The sequence below is a fragment of the Mesoplodon bidens genome, assembly GCF_964165515.1.
Source record: "Mesoplodon bidens genome assembly, chromosome: 4".
NCBI lineage: Eukaryota > Metazoa > Chordata > Mammalia > Artiodactyla > Ziphiidae > Mesoplodon > Mesoplodon bidens.
In genome coordinates, this window is record NC_138160.1 from 146,859,902 (window position 1) to 146,881,767 (window position 21,866).

The following is a 21,866-nucleotide window of genomic DNA, read 5'->3' on the forward strand; positions in this document are numbered from 1 at the left end:
TGTTTAAAGGGGACAGAGTTTCTGTTGGGGAAGATGAAAAAGTTTTGGATATAGTGGTAACAGTTACATGACATTGTGAATGTGTTAAACGCCACTGAATTGTACACTTACAAATGGTTAAAATGACAAATATTATCATTTTATTTATATATAAATTAGTTATGTATTTTATATAAAATTTTATTTATAATTATAAAATATATTTATATTATATATATATATAATGATAAATATTATGTACAGTTTACCACAATAAGAAAATTTAACCATTAACCATTTTATTTATCTTTTTAATTAATTTTTATTGGAGTATACTTGATTTACAATGTTGTGGTAGTTTCTGCTGTACAGCAAAATGAATCAATTATACATATACATATATCCACTCTTTTCTAGATTCTTTTCCCATATAGGTCATTACAGAGTACTGAGTAGAGTTCCCTGTGCTATACAGTAGGTTCTTATTGGTTATCTATTTTATAACCATTAACCATTTTAAAATGTACACCTCAGTGGCATGTAATACATTCACAATATTGTGCAATCATCACCCTGTCTAGTTTCAAGACAATTTATCACCCGAAAGGAAACCATGCATTAAGTGATGCAGTCACTTTGCATTCCTCGCTCTCCTCCCTTCTCCCTGGAAACCACTCATCTGCTCTCTGTCTCTATGCATTTACCTATGTCCATCAGTTGATACTGGATACACAAAATGAGGCGCAGCCAAACAGTAGAATACAATTCAGCCACAAAAAGGCGTGAAGCACTGATATACGCTGCGAAGGGGATGGTCCTCAAAAACATGATGCTCCGTGAAAGAAGTCAGACACAAAAGGTCACATGCTGTGTGGTTTCATTTATATGAAATATCCCTGACAAGGATCTACCATATAGCACAGGGAACTATATTCAATATCTTGTAATAACCTATAATGGGAAAGAATCTGAAAAAGTATATATATATATATACATATATATATATACACATATATATATTGAATTGTACTCTTACAAATGGTTAAAATGACAAATATTATCATTTTATTTACATATATCAGTCATATATCTTTATATAAAATTTTATTTATAATTATAAAATATATTTATATCATTTTACTTATATATATAATGATAAAAATTATGTATAGTTTACCACAATAAAAAAGTTTAACCAGGGGCTTCCCTGGTGGCGCAGTGGTTGAGAGCCTGCCTGCCGATGCAAGGGACACGGGTTCGTGCCCCGGTCCAGGAGGATCCCACATGCCGCGGAGCGGCTGGGCCCGTGAGCCATGGCCACTGAGCCTGCACGTCCGGAGCCTGTGCTCTGCAACAGGAGCGGCCACAACAGTGAGTGGTCCGCGTACCGCAAAAAAAAAAAAAAAAAAAAAAAAAAGTTTAACCATTAACCATTTTATTTATTTTTTTAATTAATTTTTACTGGAGTATAGTTGATTTACAATGTTGTGTTATACATACATACACATATACATACATATATATGTATGTATGTATGTATAACTGAATCACCTTGCTGTACACTTGAAACTAACACAACATTGTAAATTAACCATACTTCCATTTTTTTTAATCAAAAAAAAAAGAAATATCCTTGAACTTTTCAATTTCATGAGCCAACACATTCTTTTTTTGTTTAAACCAGTTTGGGTTGTGATTTGCAACCAAAAGATTCTAGGTGATATCTCAGTTAAACATACAAGATGTCATTCTGGCTTTGGGGTGGTGGGTTCTGATGTAAACAAGCCCTCATGTCCTTGCATTTGCCCATCATCAGCTCATCAAATGTCCCAATGGGATCAACTGTCTCTAACGTCTCTCAGATTCTAAATGATTATAACCAACCTCCGCACCACCAGCCTCCCCCAGCATGCGGAGCTGGCCTCTCCCATGGCCCCCAGCACTCTCAAGGAACTCCGCGTGAACCAAGATTCCTGAAGCATATTCATCAGGAGAGCTGGCTAAAATGTACCTTGCAAAGCCGCATATTGTGTGACTGCTTTCATATGAAATGTCCAGACCAGGCAAATCCAAACAATGGAATATTACTCAGCCATAGAAAGGAACAAAGTACTGTTTCATGCCACTGTGTGAATGAATCTTGAAGACATCATGCTCAGTTAAAGAAGCCAGTCACAAAAGGCCACATAGTGTATGATCCCATTTATATGAAACGTCCTGAATAGGCAAATCCTTAGAGACAGAAAGTAAGTTAGTGGTTGCCAGGAGCTAGGGAGTGGGAAGAATGCTTAATGGATGCAGGATTTCTTTCTTTTCCTTTTTTTTTTTTTGGCCGTGCCACGAGGCTTGCAGCATCTTAGTTCCCTGACCAGGGACTGAACCCCGGCCACGGCAGTGAAAGCTCCGAGTCCTAACCACTGGATCACCAGAGAACTCCATGGATATGGGATTTCTTTTGGGGGTGATGAAAATGTTCTAGAATTAGACAGTGGTGAAGGTTGCACAACTTTGTGAATATATTAAAAACCACTGGACTGTACACTTTAAAATGGAGAATTTTATAGTATATGAATTATATCTCAGTTTTTAAAAAGCGCATCTTCCAGGTTCATCCCCTCATACTACTCAGTCAAACTCCGCTGGACACCCGAGTCAGGTCCCACCCCTCCTCTGCCCACAGCCCTCCAGGGCTCCACCCTCCTTCAGGTAAAAGCCAAAGTCCTCCCCATGGTCCACAAGGTCCTGCACGACCTGCCCCGTCCACTCCCTGCCCTCCCCTCCTCCCTCTCTCCCCCTCACTTACTCTGCTCCAGACACACGGGTCTCCTCACTGTTCCTCCAACACACCTGCCCCAGGACCCTTGCACTGGCTGTTCCCTCTACTTGGAATGGACTGCTTGGACACTGAATGGTGTCCCCTCCAAAACTCATGTGTTGAAATCCTAATCCTCGGGACCTCAGGATGTGATTACATTTGGACATAGGGCCTTTAAAGAGATAATTAAGGTAAAATGGGATCATTTTACCCATTTGACTGGAGTCCTTATAAGAAGAGGAGATTAGGACACAGACGCGCACAGAGGGAAGATCATGTGAGGACACAGGGAGAAGGTGGCTGTCTGCAAGCCAAGGAGAGAGGCCTCAGAAGAAACCAAACCTGCTGACACCTGGACTTCCAGCCTCCAGAACTGTGAGAGAACACATTTCTGTTGTTTAAGCCCCCAGGTGTGTGGCACTTTGTTACAGCAGCCCAGGCAAACTCATATACTCCAGTGTGCACAAGGTTCCTGGCCACCTTCTTCAAGCCATTCCTCAAAGGTCACTTTCTCCATGAGGCCTCCTCTGACCACCCTATTTTAAATTGCAACCCCCCTCCTCTGGCATTTTTTATCCCCTCCAACTGTGCTTCATTTCTTTCTTTTGTTGTTCATCTCCCCCAAATCAAATGTCAGTTTCAGGAGAGCAGGACCATTGTTTTGTTTCTTGGTGGACATCCAGCATCTAGAATAGACCCTTGATAGATATTTGTTGGATGGATGGATGACAGTGAGGGCCTGAAAATCTACATTTTTAACAAGCTCTCCAGGCAAATCCCAGGTACTTACTAACCCCTATTCTGTGATTCTACAGTAACAAAATTTGCATTTTGGGGATGCCTACTTCACGTGGTTGGGCACGCAGACTTATTCCGTTCTCTTGATAACCCCATGAGTTTTTAATGCCCATTTTACCTCTGAGCAAGCAGGCTCAGAGAGGGAAGGAAAGTTGCCCAAGATTATTAACAGCAAGAATAAGTCTGTGGCTGGGACTTCCCTGGCGGTCCAGTGGTTAGGGCTCCACGCTTCCACTGCAGGGGCCATAGGTTTGATCCCTGGTCAGGGAACTAAGATCCCACATGCCATGCAGCATGGCCAAAAAAAGAAAAAAATATATATGCACAGGGAACTCTGCTCAATATTATGTAACAACCTAAATGGGAAAAGAATTTGAAAAAAATAGATACATGTATAACTGAATCACTATGCTGTACACCTGAAACTAACACAACATTATTAATCAACTATATTCCAATATAAAATAAAAAGTTAAAAAAAAGGGTAAGTCTGTGCCATAGAAAATATACTTGTGCTTACCAAAGGGGAAAGGTGAGGGGAGGGATAAATTAGGAGTTTGGGATTTACAGATACACACTACTGAATATAAAATAGATAAACGATAAGGACCTACTGTATAGCACAGGCATCTATATTCAATACTCTTATGATAACCTATAATGGAAAAGAACCTGAAAAAGAATACATATATATATATATACACACTATATATAACTGTATCACTTTGTTGTACACTTGAAACTAACACATTGTAAATCAACTATACTTCAATTTTTAAAAATCCAAGTAGATAGATAGATAAATAAACAAATAAAGCAAAATGAGTAAGTCCATAGAAGAGCTGAAATTTAACTCCAGGATGGTGTGAATCTGGAGCCAGTTTTCCTGACTATAGCTTCAATGCTTTGCCTTGCATGCAATGGAAACCAGCATGAGCTCCCGCCACGTGCTCCATTCCCAGCGCTGTCTATATATTGTTTTAAATTTATGTATTTTAAATAAAAATTGTATATATTTAAGGTGTGCAACAGGACAATTTGATATGTTTATTCATAGTGAAAGTATTACTATAGTCAAGCTAATAAACATATCAACTCTTCCCATAGTCACCATGTTTTTGTGTGTGATGAATGCTGTTGAAATCTACTCTCCTAGCATATTTACGGTGTTCAATACAGTGTTACTAAGTACAGTCATCACGCCTGTACCCTAGACCTCTAGACTGACTCATCCTATGTAACTTCAACTTTATACCCTTTAACCAACGTCTGCCCATTCATTTCCCTACCTCCACCCCAGCCCCTGGTACCTGTCCTTCTATTCTCTGCTTCTATGAGTTTTATTCTTTCTATATAGAGAGATCAGCTCATCAAAATTAATTTAAAAATTAAACAGGACTTCTATGGTGTGTGTGATTCGGATATATATATTTTTTCAGATTCTTTTCCATTATAGGTTATTACAAGATATTGAATATGGTTTCCTGTGCTATACAATAAGTCCTTGTTGGTTATCTATTTATTTTTTATTTATTTATTTTTGGCTGCATGGGTCTTCGTTGCTGCACACGGGCTTTCTCTAGTTGTGGCGAGTGGGGGCTACTCTTCGTTGCAGTGCGCAGGCTTCTCATTGCGGTGACTCCTCTTGTTGTGGAGCACGGGCTTAAGCACGTGGGCTTCAGTAGTTGTGGCACGCGGGCTCAGTAGTGGTGGCTCGCGGGCTCTAGAGCACAGGCTCAGTAGTTGTGGCACACAGGCTTAGTTGCTCCGTAGCATGTGGGATCTTCCCAGACCAGGGCTCAAACCCATGTCCCCTGCATTGGCAGGTGGATCCTTAACCACTGAGCCACCAAGGAAGTCCCAGTTATCTATTTTATATGCAGCAGGGTGTATATGTTAATCCCAAACTCCTAACTTATAGAAATGTTTTTATCAATTTAAATGTTTCTTTGTATTCCTAGCTTCTTGAAAAGTTTTTGTATTTGCTCATTTTATTGAATCAGGAATGGATGTTGACTTTCATTAAGTGATTTTAAAGATCTGTACAGGACGATCATGTGTATTTTGTTCTTGATTCTATTCATGTAGTGAGTTATATTAATCGAATCCCCAATATAAACCTTTGATTCTTTCTGAATGACTCTAAATTTTTCTCTGCATTTGAAAAAGGTAGAAATGAGTCACATGTTTTCTATGGGCTCTAAAATGTAGGTGTAAGACCCTGGCTATAATTTTACTCGGTGTCATTAATTCCTTTGTATCTAAAAATTATAGATTTTTGGAGGCTATTCTGCCTCAATATTTGTGGATGCTTTTGCTAGCACGCATGTGGCCACATTTAAGTCAGGTCAGAAATGATTAAAATGGTGAATAAAGGGAATTTATTTTTAAATTTAAAAATATATATATCATATTTATATGAGAGGTATCATGGAATCCTTGCAACAATCCTGCAAAATAATTATGATCATTATCCTTGTTTTACAGATATGGAAACTGAGGCAGGGACAGGCAGCTGGGGTGCAAACTCAGGCAGCTGCATTTATGAATCAATTCAATACACACTGTTCTTTGTATCTGTGTATCTCACACTTTCATTTTCAGATTGTATCTTCTTCTCAATTATTGCCACATCCACAGCCTACCTAAGCCATCCTACATCCTATGTGGAACATGGACTTTAAATTAACTTTAACATAAATTAATGTATTTAAGGAGAGAACATCCTACTCTCAAAGTTTCCTTTGAGAAATTTCTATTAAATTTCTATTAAAAGCAATTTCTATTAAAAGCCCAGGATTAAGTGTTATAAGCAGAAGCCAGTGTTAAATAAATATGATGTAAACAGTGTTATACATCATATTTATTAGCTGGATCCTGTTGCTTGCCCAAGGCCTGTTCTGTCAAAAAGAGATTAGCAACTATGACAGATGCATAAAAGACACAGTAGCAATTCAACATCCATTTATGTTCACAGAAAGAGAGGAAAAAGAACTCTTGGCAAAGTAGAAATGGAAAGGAACTTCTGTAACCTGCTAAAGAGCATCTTGAAAAAACCTTCAACCTTTGTCTTAAGTCAAAAGCCAAACATCATACTTAAGAGTGAAATGCTGCAAAGATTTTTTTTGAAATAAAAACAAAGGCAAGGGTGCCCGCTGACGATTCCTATTAACTATACTAAAGATCTTAGCCTGCGTTGTAAGACAAGACAAAGAAATAAAAGGAAAGACAGAAAAGAAAGAAATATCAGTACAGTGCTCATTTTTGCAGACACTATGATTGCCAACATAGATAAGCCCAAAAGAATATACACATAAATAACTGAAATTAATAAAATAGCAATGTTACTGAACACAAAATCAACACACAAGGTTTATTGCATGTCGGTACATCAGCAACAATCAATCGGAAAATGTGTCTTTTTTTCAAGATTACATTTGTAAAATTTTAGAATAAGCAGAACTAACCTATGGTGATAGAAATCAAATCAGTGGTTGCTTCTGGGGTGGGGAGGGTGGTAGAGATTGACTCAGAAAGGCCACAAGTGATAGAAAAGTTCTGTATCTTGATAGGGTGTGGGTTGCACAAGGGCACACGTTTGCTAGAACTGATTGGATGGTAAATTGAAGAACTGAGTATTTTTGTGTATGAAAATTGGACTTCACTTTAAATGGATAGCATTTCCCATCACCTAAAAAATGTAAAACAAACAATCGAACAAAAAAGCTGATTAATATCTAACACATCGAACAAAAGAAGTACAGATCCTTTATGGAATAAATTATAAAATTTTACAGAAAGATATGAAGGAAGATCTAAATAAATAGAGTGAAATATATACTAATTCTTATCTAGAAAGACTCAGTATTTTTAAAATTTCAGCCTTCTCCAAAATTGAGCTATAGATTCAATGCAATTTCTATTAAAAGCCCAGAATGGTTTTTCACTGAACATCTTTCATGTGACCATCACTGAACTCCAGGGCTTTCTCTCAAACCTACAAGCTTCAATCCCTGGAGCCAGTAGGAATATCCTGGGATGGTAAAGTAGGGAACAGGATGAAGAATAAATTCCCAAAGCATACAAGAAGGGAATTCCCTGGTGGTCCAGTGGTTAGGACTCCACACTCTCACTGCCGAGGGCCTGGGTTCAATCCCTGGTCAGGGAGCTAAGATGCCTCAAGCCCCAGCAGTGCAGCCAAAAAAAAAAAAGGATACAAGAAGATCCTACTTGCTGTGTGTCTTTGGGCAAATCACCTCCCCTCTCTGAACTTGTTATGAAAGTTCCTAAAAAATGGATCATCGTAATGCCTACTGTGTCATGTTGTTGTAATATGATAGAATAATGCATGTAAAGGGCTTGGCATGGTGTGAGCCCTCAGTATCTGGAAATGATCATTATCATCCTCACTATCATCAACATCACCATTATCACCATAATCATACCCATTGTTATCACCATTATTTCCATCATGATTATCACATCATCACTGTTATTATCACCACCAACATCATCATCACCATCATCTTCATCATCATCATCACCATCATAATCACCACTACCACCACCATCATCATTACCATCATCATCTTCACCATCATTACCATCACCATCATTACCATCACCATCATCATCATCAATGTCACCATCATAATCACCACTACCACCACCATCATCAGTATACTCAACATCTTCCTCCTCCTCCTCATCAATATCACCATTATAATCACCATATTATCACCACCACCACCATCATCAGTATTACCATCATAATCACCATCACCACCACCATCACTATCACAGTCATCATCGTCACCATCATCATCACCACCGTCATCATCACTATCATTGTAATCACCATCATCATCTTAGCTCCAGCTGGAAAGCCCAAGAGCATTCACTGACCTATCAATTTTCAGAACTGGAAAAGACCTCAGATATCAACTAGTCTCCAATGTTCATCACCCAGAGAGAGGAAAAAGCCCAGAGAGGAAGAAGAAGGACTTATTCAAGGTCACAAGGCAAACTGGGTTATCTCGTAGCACCTCCCAGGTCTTAGTTCTATTCCTGCTGCCCACCTGTGGCAGAGGTCACTGGCAATCCACCAGAATTCATGCTTTTTCTTCCACGATATGGAATTGTGGCTGTAAAGTTGTCCGCACAGCCAAGGACTACATTTCCATCCCCCCTTGCAAAAGGGTGTGGTCATATGACTGGTTCTAGCTAATGGAATGTGAGTATTCACCATGTGCATCATTGTCAGGGCAATGTATTCAATTTAAGAAGTGGGATTGCCTTCTTCATACTCTATTTTCCCCTGTTGTCTGCAGGCAGACAGAAATGATGCTGAGACTCTAAGGGATAGTAAAGTCACAAATGAAAATAGTCTCTGAATCACCCCATGAGAGAAAAACCTCCTACTTTGTACCAGGAGGAACATTGGACTACTGTGTGAACAAGAAATACATTTCTATTACATTAAGTCACTGAAAAGGCTTATTTGTTACAGCAGCTAGTGTTATCCTAATACAGTAGACTTAAGGGCCAGAGTCAGCTGTCATCTGTTGGATCCTCAGAGGCCCCATGACTGCCCACTCCAGTTCTTCTTGTAATTGTTTCACTAATTACACACATGGAAATAAAAAAATGGCTGGAATCTGGGCTAAAGACTCCTCTCATATCTGCCTGGTGAACTCCTACTCATCCTTCAAGGCCCATCTCCAATATCTTTTCCCCCATTTCTTCGCCCAAGTGGAGTCCTCAACCTCATTCCCCTACCCCAGGATCCCTTAGTATAATGTCTCTCCCCACCCCAGGCCTGACCACAAGGTCTGTGACCTGCTTGCTCTGTTCCCTCCACCAGAAGAAAGCAGGGCCCAGAGTTGAGGCATCTCTGGAGCCTGTATGTGGTGACATGTAGTAATGCCCAATTAGTGTTTATTGAATAAATAAACAACATGGGGATAAGTAGAGGAGAGTCTGGACTTCTTTTCCCACCCAGGGTCGGGTTTTCAGAACAACGCACCGCCCTTTCATTACCATCAACTTCTTCATTTAAAGCTGCGGAAACAGGTTCCTTCATCCATCAGTGGGCACTTCAAACTGAATAGGTTCAAGGCGGACATCGTGGCTACTTTAAACCCACTCCTACTCCAGGCTCTCCATCTCCACACAGAGACTCAGCTGAGGAACACAGGATGATTCTTAACACTCCCCAAGCATCATAATCAAGTTAGATTATGTTTATGGATTATTTTCTCCAAACCAGGAATGCATCTAAGTGTTTTGCAAGTATCAGTTCATTTAATCCATTCGAAAAGATACATGCACCCAATGTTCACAGCAGCACTATTTACAATAGCCAAGACATGGAAGCAACTTAAATGTCCATCAACAGATGAATGGATAAAGAAGATGTGGTACATATATACAACAGAATATTACTCCACTGTAAAAAAGAATGAAATAATGCCATCTGCAGCAACATGGATGGACCTAGAGATTATCAAACAAAGTGAAGCAAATCAGACAGAGAAAGACAAATACCATATGATATCTCTTATATGTGGAATCTAAGAAAAGGATACAAATGAACTTATTTCCAAAACAGAAACAAACTCACAGGCTTAGAAAATAAATTTATGGCTACCAAAGGGGAAAGGTGGGGAGAGGGTTAAATTAAGAGTTTCAGATTAACAGCTACACACTACTATATATAAAATAGATAATCAACAAGATCCTACTGTATAGCACAGGGAAGTCTACTCAATATTTTGTAATAACCTATATGGGAAAAGAATCTGAATCACTTTGCTGTACACCTGAAACTAGCACAACATTGTAAATCAATTATACTCCAATATAAAATTTAAAATTTTTTAAATTCATTTTATCCTCCCCTTCCAGTCAATCAAGAGGTACTTCAGATTCACCATCCAAACTACCTCTCAATCCAAGCCCTTCTCACCATTTCCATTGTCAAATCCTAGAGCAGACACCACCATCTCTCACCTTTGTGACTGTATTAGCCTCTTCAGTGGTCTCCCTAATTCATGTTTCACCCCTCCCAGCCCACCTCCACACAGCAAATGTGACCATGAAACCTTGCCTTGGTCACCCATCGACCTCAAAATAAAGTTCAACCTCACCATGGCCTGCAAGATTTGGTCCCTGTGGAATTCTGCAAGAACTATCTTTTTTCTCACACTACCTCCCCTACCTCGGCTCCAACTTGGTAAAAATGGTTTCCCCACCCTAAATGCAACATATTTTATGTTTTCTTGCCTCCATGCCTTGTTCCCTCTGCCTGAATGCCCCTTGTGATCTTTTACATATAGATTTCAGCTCCTACCATCTAGAAGTGGAGTCTATTTTCCCATCTTCTGTGTCTGGGCTGGTCTCGTGACTGGCTTTGGCCAATAGAAAGTAGCGGAAGTCACATTGTGTGAGTTTTGAGCTTAGGCAACCAGACCGCATGGCAACCTCTGTTCTCTCTTTCTTGAAACACTGTTGCCAAATGAAAGAGCTCAGGTTAACCTACTGGAGGATGAGTGGCAAGGTGGAGCAGAGACCAGCAGGCTTTTGGAGGCTGCAAGGAGGCAGGAAAACACCTGGTCAGCTCCCTTTGGGGTCCGTGGCACCTCCATCCGTCCAGTCGGGGGGACTCTAGTGGTCTCTCCCTTCCTTTCTCTCTTTTCCTTTATTTTTGTGATAATAGACTTTATTTTTGAGAGCAGTTTTAGCCTCACAGAAAAACTGAATGGAAGGTAGAGACACTTCTCATACACCCCTCTACCCCAATGCATGTGTAGCCTCCACCATTACCCACATCCCTCACCAGAGAGGGTACATTTGTTACAATCGATGAACCTACATTGACACATCATCACCCAGAATCCGCAGTCGACATTAGGGTTCACTCTTGGTGTTGTACATTCTATGGATTTGGACAAATGAGTAATGACATGTGTCCACCATTATAGTATCATACAGAATATTTTCACTGCCCTGAAAACCATCTGCGCTCCATGCATTCATCCTTCCCTCACTTTAACCCCTGGCCAGCCCTGATCTTTTTACCGTCTCCATAGTTTTGCCTTTTCCAGAATGTCATAAAGTTGGAATCATACCGTACATAGCCTTGCAGATTGGCTTCTTCCACTTAGTAATATACATTTAAGGGTCCTCCATGTCTTTTCATGGCTTGACAGTTCATTTCTTTTAGCTCCAAATAACATTCCATTGTCTGAATGTACCAAAGTCTATCCATTCACCTACTGAAGGACATCTTGTTGGCTCCCAAGTTTTGGCAATTATAAATAAAGCTGCTATAAACATCTGTGTTCTGTATGGGACATAAGTTTTCAACTCCTTTGAGTAAACATATTTTCTTTTGAATTAAACATTATCATTACGTTTCAAACCCATGTGCAATAGTCTCTAATCGCATGCCCTTCTTTCCCTCCCCACTGGTAACTCCTATCCAGAAATGGGTGTGCGTGGTTTCCATCGGTGTCCGCTTTCTTTTACTACGCATGCATGTGTCCACAAAAAATATATGGCTGGTTCTGTTCTGTTCCATGCCCCTTGCCTTTCTGCCCCACCCTCTCCCTGCCTCTCTACAGCCTCATTTCCCAAAGTTGTCTCTGAAGAGTAGCTAGGTGGATCAAAACTGCCTGCAGGGGCCAACCCCTGCCCTCCGGAGGCTCCAGCCCTTCGTAGGAGGTACCATTTATTGAGAACTGAGCCTTTTCCAAATCTTACCCTAAGAGTCTGACATGCACAGTTTTGTTTGTTTGTTTGTTTGTTTTTTGGCCGCGCAGCATGCAGGATCTTAGTTCCCAGACCAGGGATTGAACCCACGTCCCCTGCAGTAGAAGTGGATTCTTGCAGGCCTCTCACTCTTGTGGCCTCTCCCGTTGCGGAGCACAGGCTCCGGACGCGCAGGCTCAGCGGCCATGGCTCACGGGCCCAGCCGCTCCGCGGCATGTGGGATCTTCCTGGACCGGGGCACGAACCCATGTCCCCTGCATCGGCAGGCGGACTCTCAACCACTGTGCCACCAGGGAAGCCCTGGATTCTTAACCATTGTACCGCCAGGGAAGTCCCCAACATGCACAGTTTTTTTTAATTCTCCCAACAAAGTTGCTACTGAGATCTAATAACAGTTGCTACTGAGATCTAATAACTAATAATGTTATTAGTTGCAGGCTCTAATAACATCTGCCCTTCCAGTTATCCAAACCCAAAGTATTGGAGTGGCCTTGACTATTTCTCTCTTACTCCACTTCCAATCCATTAGCAAAATCGTACTGGTTCCATTGGTATATTTCTCTATTTCTCTCTTACTCCATTTTCAATCCATTCCAAAATCCTATCGGTATATATTCAAAATATACCCAGAACCCCACCCACTTCTGTCCACCTCTACTGGTCCAAGCCACCATCATCACTCACCTGGATAACTGTGATGGCCTCCCCAGTGGACCCCTTGCTTCTTCTTCTTTTAAAAAATTTTTTTTTGGCGGCGCAGCATGCGGGATCTTAGTTCCCCAACCAGGGATTGAACCCACACCCCATGCAGTGGAAGCGGAGTCTTAACTACTGGACCACCAGAGAAGTCCAGGACTCCTTTCTTCTGCTCCTGGGCCCCTACAATTTATTTTCAACCCAGCAGCCAGAGTAATATTGTCAGAACCCTCCCAAGACAATCCACCCAGATACAAACCCAAGTCCACTCTGCAGCTCACAAGACCTGCACAACCTTTCCCTGTCACCTCCCTGCCTTCACCTCCTCCCTATCATCACTATTCCTAGAACATATCACACACGATTCAGCCCCAGGACCTTTGCATGGACTATTCTCTTCTTCTTAGAATGTCCATCCCCCCGTTAACCTGGTGCCGCCCTTCCTTGGCTCCTTTTGGGCTTTTGATGAAATGTCACTTCTCAGGGAGAACTTCCCAACCACTCTATTTAAAATTGTAGGGAATTCCCTGGTGGTCCAGTGGTTAGAACTTAGCGCTTTCACTGCTGTGGGCCCAGGTTCAATCCCTGGTCTGGGAACTAAGATCTTGCAAGCCATGTGGCGCAGCCAAAAAAATAAAATAAAATAAAATTGTAACACATGTGTATTTCACTTATTTATTTTGTTATTGTCTGTCTGTATCCCCCCACCCCAACCCTCCCACACACACTAGGACATCAGCTCCACGAGGGCAGGATTCTCTGTGTAGCTGGTTCACTGCTGTAGCCTCAACAATGCCTGGCACACAGTAGGTGCTCAAAAAAAGTTGGTGAAGGAATGGAACCCCATTTGACAGATGGGACAACTGAGGCTCAGAAAGGAGATATCCCCTTCCCGAGGATGCACAGGTAGAAATGGGGAGCCAGATACCAGCTCTCTGGGTCCAGAGGTCACGCTCCTCACCTGGCCTCTTCAAACCACGCAAGGCTGCCTCATGGTGCCACGTTGCAGGTGGCATTTGGGGGGGGTTCAGCACATAACAGGAACCATATGTACCACTCTCCAGCCCAGCAGCCTTTGCAAGGTCATGGGCTGACTCCAGGTTCACCAGGGACAACAGAACAGATGGCCCTGTCTGGCCTAGGGAGGAAGTTCCCTGCTGACCTCAGGAAGATCAGCTGAGACTTCAGACTGCTTCCCCCCAGTCATGTGACACCTCAAAGGGGGAAAGGGGGTGTGACTCATCAGCCCCCTGGCTGGAGTAGGGCCAGCTAAAGCAAGGGGCTCCCTCCGACTTCAGGAATGACAGAGGTTAGACCACTAGAAGGACTTTCCTGGTAGCCTGAAGTGTGGGTGAAGGTGGCAAAGGACAAAGGTAGGAGCGGCATGGGAGACTATTTCCTCCCTGTTGGGAGAGGGGGGCAACCCCCTCAGTTCCCCTCCTCTTTCCACCAGAACCTCAGAGTCGGACTGGCATCTTGCCCATATGCAAATCAGCACCCAGACACTTCCCCTTTGCCTGCAGTTCCCCCAACATCACAACCCCTGCCCCAGACAAAGAAAGAGCTGGAAAGTTTGGCCAGTTCACCACCCTCTTTCAGGGAACCAGCGTGCAGGGACAGAGGCCCCTTTGGGTGGTGAAGATGGGGGGACAGGAGATGGGGGGCATGGAGCAGGAGAGGGAACCCAGAACTGAGCCCATGAGTGCAGGAGCCAGCTTCCCCACACCCACCCCAGCCCCAGGGAGCCTACCGGAAACAGGAAATGCCTGTTACCAGGGTTTGCTCGGGGGAGTCGAGAAAGGGGGGCCCTCTGTGTTCAGCCCTTGCAGCCCCTTAATCTCGAGGTTGCAAAACTTCATTCTGCAGACCAGAGAGGGTGGGTGTGCTGTGCACCCTTTTCTAAGCCTGCAAGCAGAGGTGCAGAGTATAAATGCCTCTTCCTGGCCTTCAAAACCCACCCTGCTCCCGCCGTCTCTCTCCTCTCCCCTCCCCTCCCACCCCAGCACACGCTCAACATCTCATTGCCAGTCCAGGGGGTCAGACGGACAGAGTTGACTCCGAGCCCAGCCACTGCAAGCTGAGGGACCTTGGATGGGTCACTGTACTTCCTGGTGCCTGTTTCCTCATCATCACCATGGGAATAAAAATATTCACTGAATCTCCACTCTAGACCCCAGCCCACCAGTCAGGGTCATACATTCATTCAGCAAGCATGTATCGAGTGCCTACTGAATACCAAGCCCTGGGACCTGTCGGCAGCCAGACAGAGCCCTGTCCCCACAGAGCTTACAGTCTAGTGGCAAGGCAGACACCGAGCAGAGAGGCACATGAATCACTGGTTGATCACCACTGTGGTAAGCACAGAGCCCTGTGGGATCTGGTTAAGGGGGAGATGAGTCTGGTAAAGCCAAAACTCAGAGACGAAGCAAAGAGAAGAAGCAGTCCAGGAAAGCCTTGCGCACAGCCAGTGGGGAAATGTCAAATGGTGTGACCACTTTGTAAAAGTGGTTTGGCAGTTTCTTAACAAGCTATGCGTGCACCTCCTATATGACCTGTTCCATCCCCAGGCGTTTACCCGAGAGAAATGAAAGCAAGTGTTTATACAAATGTTCAGAGAAGTTTTATTTGCCAAAAAGTGGAGGCAACCCAAACGCCCATGGACAGGAGAACAGATAAGCAAACTTAGTAAGTCCATGCAATGGAATACTACTCAGCCAATAAGGAATAAAGACCTAAGGCACATAACAGTTCAGTGAATTGCAAAAGAATTATGCTGAGTGAAAGAATCAGCCTCAAAGAGTACATATCGTATGCTCCCCTTTATATAAAACTCTAGAAGATGTGTAATAGGGAAGAACAAAGCTAACTACATATTGGATCTGTCTCTTTTACTCTAGCCCTTGTATAATTGCCTTTGCTACAAGTTAAGAATGTAGTCTGTAGCCTGAAATATACAAGATAGCCCATTCTCAAGGCTCTGACCTTTAAAGGTATTACACTTTTCCATTCATATGGAGATAAAAGTTGTTCAGAGAATAATGTTAATCCTGTTAGAGGTTTATAGGAACATTGTGACCTAACCTACGTGGACAGCTGCAAAAACAAAGGATTCTGGCACCAAGAAGTTTGCAGCAACCAACCACACCCTCTCCCCTTTTAGTATAAAAGAAGCCTAAATTCTAGCTCAGGGAAGATGGTTCTTTGGGACACACGTCCATCTTCTCAGTCTGCTGGCTTTCTGAATAAAGCCACTATTCCTTGCCCACACAACCCATCTCTTGATTTATTGGCCTGTCATGTGGCCCTCGAGTTTGGACTCGGTAACAGATACAAACTACTCTATAGTGACCAAAAGCAGATGTGGGATTGCTTGGGAATAGCAGGTGGGGCTTAGGTAGGAGGGATTACAAAAGGGCAGGAGGAAACTTTTGAGGTGACAGATATGTTCGGTCTCTTGATTGTGGGGCTGGTTTCACAAGTCCAGTATGACACCATTTATCAACTTGTGTATTTTAAATATGTCACTGATTGTATGTTAATAGGGCTGTTTTTAAAAAACTAGCAGGAGACCAGATTCCTGCTGTGTGTTTCCCTAAAACTAGGAGCTTTAGAGGAGCTTTTCAGGGATGAGAGGATGGGAAGAAGGAATACTGTAAGCCACCATTGGTCAATAATGCAAAACACACTCCCCTGTCCCATTTTTTGTCCCTACCCTTGATAAAACAAAATAAGTGAGACACAAATATATGCTTTTTCTGTCCAAATAAATCTTACTTTAGAGTGTGAGGTGGGGAAAAAGTGTTCCAGGCGAAGAGAACGGCATGCAAGGGGTATCTGCTCATTTAACCACCCCTTCATTGAGTTGGCAAATATTTAGTGAGCATCTATTATACTCCAGGTACTGGTTTAAGTGCTGGGAATGCAGCTGTAAACAAAAGAGATTCACATCCCTGCCCGCGTGAGGCTGACATTCTGGCAGGAGACAAACAACAAGTGTGTTACATGAATATATATATATATATATATAGCTTGTTAGAAGGTGGTAAATATTAAGCGAGAAAAATAAGATAAGGGGATGGGGCATGCCAGGAAGGGGTGCGATTCTAAATGAGAGGGCCAGGGAAGGCTCATGGAGAGAGTGACATTTGAGTAAAGACTTGAAGGAGGGAATGATCTGGGTAGGTGTCTGGAGGAAAAGCATTCCAGGCAGAGGGAACAGCCAATGCAAAGGCCTTGAGACTGGACCCTGCCTGGTGCTTTGGAGGAAGAGGTTAGAGACCAGTGTGGCTGGAGCAGAGTGAGAAAGGGGGAGTGGGAGGGAGTGAACCAAAATTGGTATCAGATGCTGATTTACCAAAACCAGGGCCATGTGATCAAAATGGGGCAAGGGTTGTCATGGGAGCATCCCACCATCCTGCCATATCTCCCAGAGTCCCAGAGAGGGAAGCACAAATGATTGATGCCTTTTGAAGCTTTTTCTTCAACTCCCCCACTCAATCACAGATCAGACTGAAGGCAACAGCCCCACATTTCTTGGGGTGCTCAGATGCTGCACCCATCTTGGGGTCATTCTGGGTCCCCCAGGCAAACAAGCACAAGACAGCCACCCCAAGGTGAAGTTCTGGAAACCCCGTCCTTTGAGGAGTCATGAAGTCACTGTGGTGTTCTTCCTGTACCAGAGGGAACTTGGGGGAAGCTGAGGATGGACTCCTGGGAGGCAGGTCTCTGATGGGCTGCCTGGAGGAAAGGCAATTAGCTGTGTGCTTGGGGCCTGTGACAGGAGAGTCCTAAGAAAGGAGATCTGGGTTTGATCTAAGAGTTAGCTAAACTCCAGAACAAGCAGAGCCATTAAAGCTTAGGAGGACTCTGCCACAGGAAATAAAACCATTGCTTATCATTGATTCTCAGGCAAATAGTAGGAACAGCAACTTTCTTTAACTGAGATAATACACTGAGCTCAAAGAGGCAGTCACTTCCTCAAGGCCTGCTTGCTCTCAGATCCTACCTGCCCTTCCTTTGCTTTGCTCTGTATCGAAGGGAACTACATTTCCCAGGTTCCTTTGCACCCTGGCTTCCAGGTAGTTTCAGCCAAGGGGAGGCCCAGGCAGGAGACCACAAGGTGGGACGAAGAGAGAAGCCAGGGTATCTCTCCCTCTCTTATTCTGCCTCTCCAGCAGCAAATACACACCTCCATGGTCTCAGCTCCCTGAAGACAGCTCTTGCCCAAAGTTCTAGCTCTTGTTAAATGGTTCTGGCCCCTGGCCCCTGGTCACACCACCTCCTTCTATTTTTTCTCCAGCCTAGTGGCTACTCTCTGGGTTACCTTAGTATCACCCGTCTCTCCTCAGCAATCCCATCACCATTAGCCAATTCCCTGAATTAAATCCTCTCTGTTTGAAAGACCTGAGATGACTTCTGCTTTCCTGGCTGAATCCTGACCAGGAGAACCAGAAATCTGAATCTAAGACTATCTCCGTAACCACTTGAAAGGCTCATATGCTCCCCCAAAAAGAGGCAGTATTCTTATAGTGCTTGTGGTCACAGGTTTGGCGGCCTGGCCACTTGCATTCAAATCCAAGCATAGCTACTTATTCACCTGAGCAACTTACTTAAACTTTCCATGTTTCTGTTTCCTCATCTGTGAAATGATGACAATAACAGGTAACCGATTGTGCTTTCCAAAGATGGCCACAAAAATATCACCCATCCAGCGTGCTCTTCTGCAGTGTGACTTGTCACACCCCCCTCAAGAGGTGGAGTTTGATTCACCTCCCGTTGATTCTAGGCTGGTCTTAGTGACTTGCTTGTCACTGAGAATGCAGCCAAGTGCACTGTATGATTCCCAAGTAGGTTAGAAGAAACCCTCCAGCTTCCGCCTTATTTCCTTGAGAAACACTTGCTCTCTCTCCACGCTCCTCAAAACCCCAATCACCATGTTGTGAGGAAGCCCAAGCCACATGGAGAGACCAGGTTTCCAGGCAACAGCCCCAGCTGAGCAGAGCTTCAAGTCATCCCAGCCCAGGCACTCAACAGGGGAGTGAAGAATCCTCCAGATGATTCCAGCCCCCAGACATTCAAGGTTTCTCATCACAGAGCTGACAAACCATCATCACCATGCCCCATCTGAATTCCAGACTCACTGAATCTGTGAGAAGGATAACATAGTTATTGACATACATCACTTAGTTTGGGTTGGTTTGTTTCATAGTAACAGATAACTGAAACACAGAGGTACCTTCTCCATGAGTTTGCTGTGAAAATCAAGTGAGTGCATAAGTTGTAAGTACGTAGAACAACACTTGCACGTAGTAAGTGCTCAGTAAATGGGAACTGTTTCTGTTGTTATTCATTATACTTTCTGAACCTATTCCCATCCACTTCATTAAAACTGTTCTTTTCATCTTAAAAAAAAAAAAAGAGTGGGGCTTCCCTGGTGGCGCAGTGGTTGAGAGTCCGCCTGCCGATGCAGGGGACACGGGTTCATGCCCCGGTCCAGGAAGATCCCACATGCCGCGGAGCAACTAAGCCCGTGCGCCATGGCCGCTGAGCCTGCGCGTCCGGAGCCTGTGCTCCGCAACGGGAGAGGCCGCAGCAGTGAGGGGCCCGCGTACCGCAAAAAAAAAAAAAAAAAAAAAAAGAGTGGATATATGTATATGTATAATAGATTCACTTTGCTGTACACCTGAAACTAACACAACATTGTAAATCAACTATATCCCAATAAAAATTAAAATAAATAAATAATTTTTTAAAAAACGATTCTTTTCAAAGTACCAAGACCTGGATGTGGATACGCTTTGCTCTTTGGGTCCCTTGACACTATGCCCTTCTGGCCACTTGACACTACAGCCCTATAAAGTAGGGACTATCCTTACCCCCTTTTCAAAGAGGGGGAAACCAAGTCACGGAGAGGTTCAACAACTCACCCAAGATCCCAAAGTCAGGGTCGGCACCCGGACCCCCAGGCAACCAGAGTCCACGGCCCTCAAACAGGGTTTCTCAGTCTCAGCACCATTGATAATTGGGCGGCTGTCCTGGGCATAAGAGGACATGTAGCAGCATCCCTGGTCTCTACCCACTCGATGCCAGGACCACACCACTCCATCCAGTAGTGACAACCAAAAACATCCCCAGGCACTACCAAATGTCCCCTTGGAGGACAGAGCCGCTTGCCCCACCCCCAGTTAAGAACCACTGTGCTGTGGCCCGGGTTCAATCTCTGGTCAGGGAACTGAGTTTCCACAAGCCGTGCCACACGTTCAGGAAAAAAAAAAAGTCGCTGCAGTAACCACCACTCTGGGCTGCTTTCTATCGCCAGGGTCACATGGCCCAATCAGAACTCCCCAAAACCTGTTCCTCCCCCAGGCTTCCCATCTCAGCAAATGATACCCCCACTCATGCGGGTCCCTAAGCTACAAACTTCAACATCATCTGACCTCCTTTCATTCACTCCCAGCCCCCCTCCATCCAATCTGTTAGCAAGTCTGATCAGCTCAACCCCCAAAATGGGAGCCAGATCCATTGTCCCCAGCTCCTCGTCCAAGCCCCCATCACTCTTCCCTGGGATACCTTCATCAACCTCCTCCTCCCAGGTCCCCTTACTGTCACCTCTATTGTCCTTAGAGTCCAGTCCCCATGGAGCAGCTTAAAACACTCCAAGACTTCCCATCATATTTAAATTCCACACACATCCCCACAGCCACCTCCAGTGAAGTGCCTTCCTCCCAAACATCACTTCCTTCTGCTCTCCCTTCTCTTGCTCACCTTCTGCCAGCAGATCCTTCATTCTCATCCTCCTGCCACAGGGCCTTTGCACAGCCTTTGCCCTCCCTGCTCCCATGCTTCTCAGAGCTGGTTCCTCATCCTTCAGCTCTCAGCTTTCCTTGACCATCCTCCAGAAGCCTGCCCACTTTGTTCTTCTCCATCCTGACCCCTGGCTTATTCTGTCTGCAGCACTTACTACCATGTTTTATTGATTTGCCTGTTTACTGTCTGTAGCGGGTTAAATGGCAGCCCCCAAATAGATACATCCACATCTGATCCCTGGCACCTTGGTGAGTGTGATGTTATTTGAAGAGAAAAAAAAAAAGGATTTTGCAAGACTTCATTAAGGATGTCAAGGTGTGGAGATCTTTCTGGATTATGAGACACACACACAGATAGACACAGAGGAAACAGCCACGTGAAGATGGAGGCAGAAGCTGGAATAACGCAGCCACAAGCCAAAGAACGCCTGGAGCCAGCAGAAGCTGGAAGCAGCAAAGATCGGATTCTCTCCTATAGCCTGGAGATGGAGCAAGATGCTGCCGACACCTTGTTTTCAAACCTCTGCCCTCCAGAACAGTGAGACAATATAGCTGTTGTTTCAAGCCACCCAGTTTTTCAGACTTTGTTACAGCGGCCACAGGAAACAGAACACAGGCAGCCTTCTCTCCCACAAGGCCATGAACTCAGGAGAGCAAAGAGGAAATCTGTGGTGTTTCCCATCACCCCAGCCATCTGCACAGCGCCTGTTGCCGATGATAAAATAAATGAATGTCTAACTTGAAGAAGCTCTCAATCTCACCTTCACCCCAGCCAGTAATTGTTCACTTCTCTTTGGATTCCGCTCCATCCCCCCAACCCCGCCCACCCACCTCCCCACCCCCCTACCCATCCCCCACCTCCCCGGACACAGGAAACTCACTCCCTCCAAAACAGTGGTTCTCTCAGGGGCAATTCTGCCCCCCAGGGGACATTTGGCCATGCCTGGGGACATTTTGTGGTCACTACTGAGGTGGGGGGAGAGTGGGTGAAGGTCAGGGAT

At 44.0% G+C, this 21,866-nt stretch overlaps 1 protein-coding gene across 2 annotated transcripts in view; it reads right to left on the reverse strand.

Annotated features, from left to right (window-relative positions):
• Positions 1–21,866, reverse strand: part of VAV1 (vav guanine nucleotide exchange factor 1) — a 56,395-nt gene that overhangs the window by 25,420 nt on the left and 9,109 nt on the right. The gene's annotated exons all lie outside the window — the stretch shown is intronic.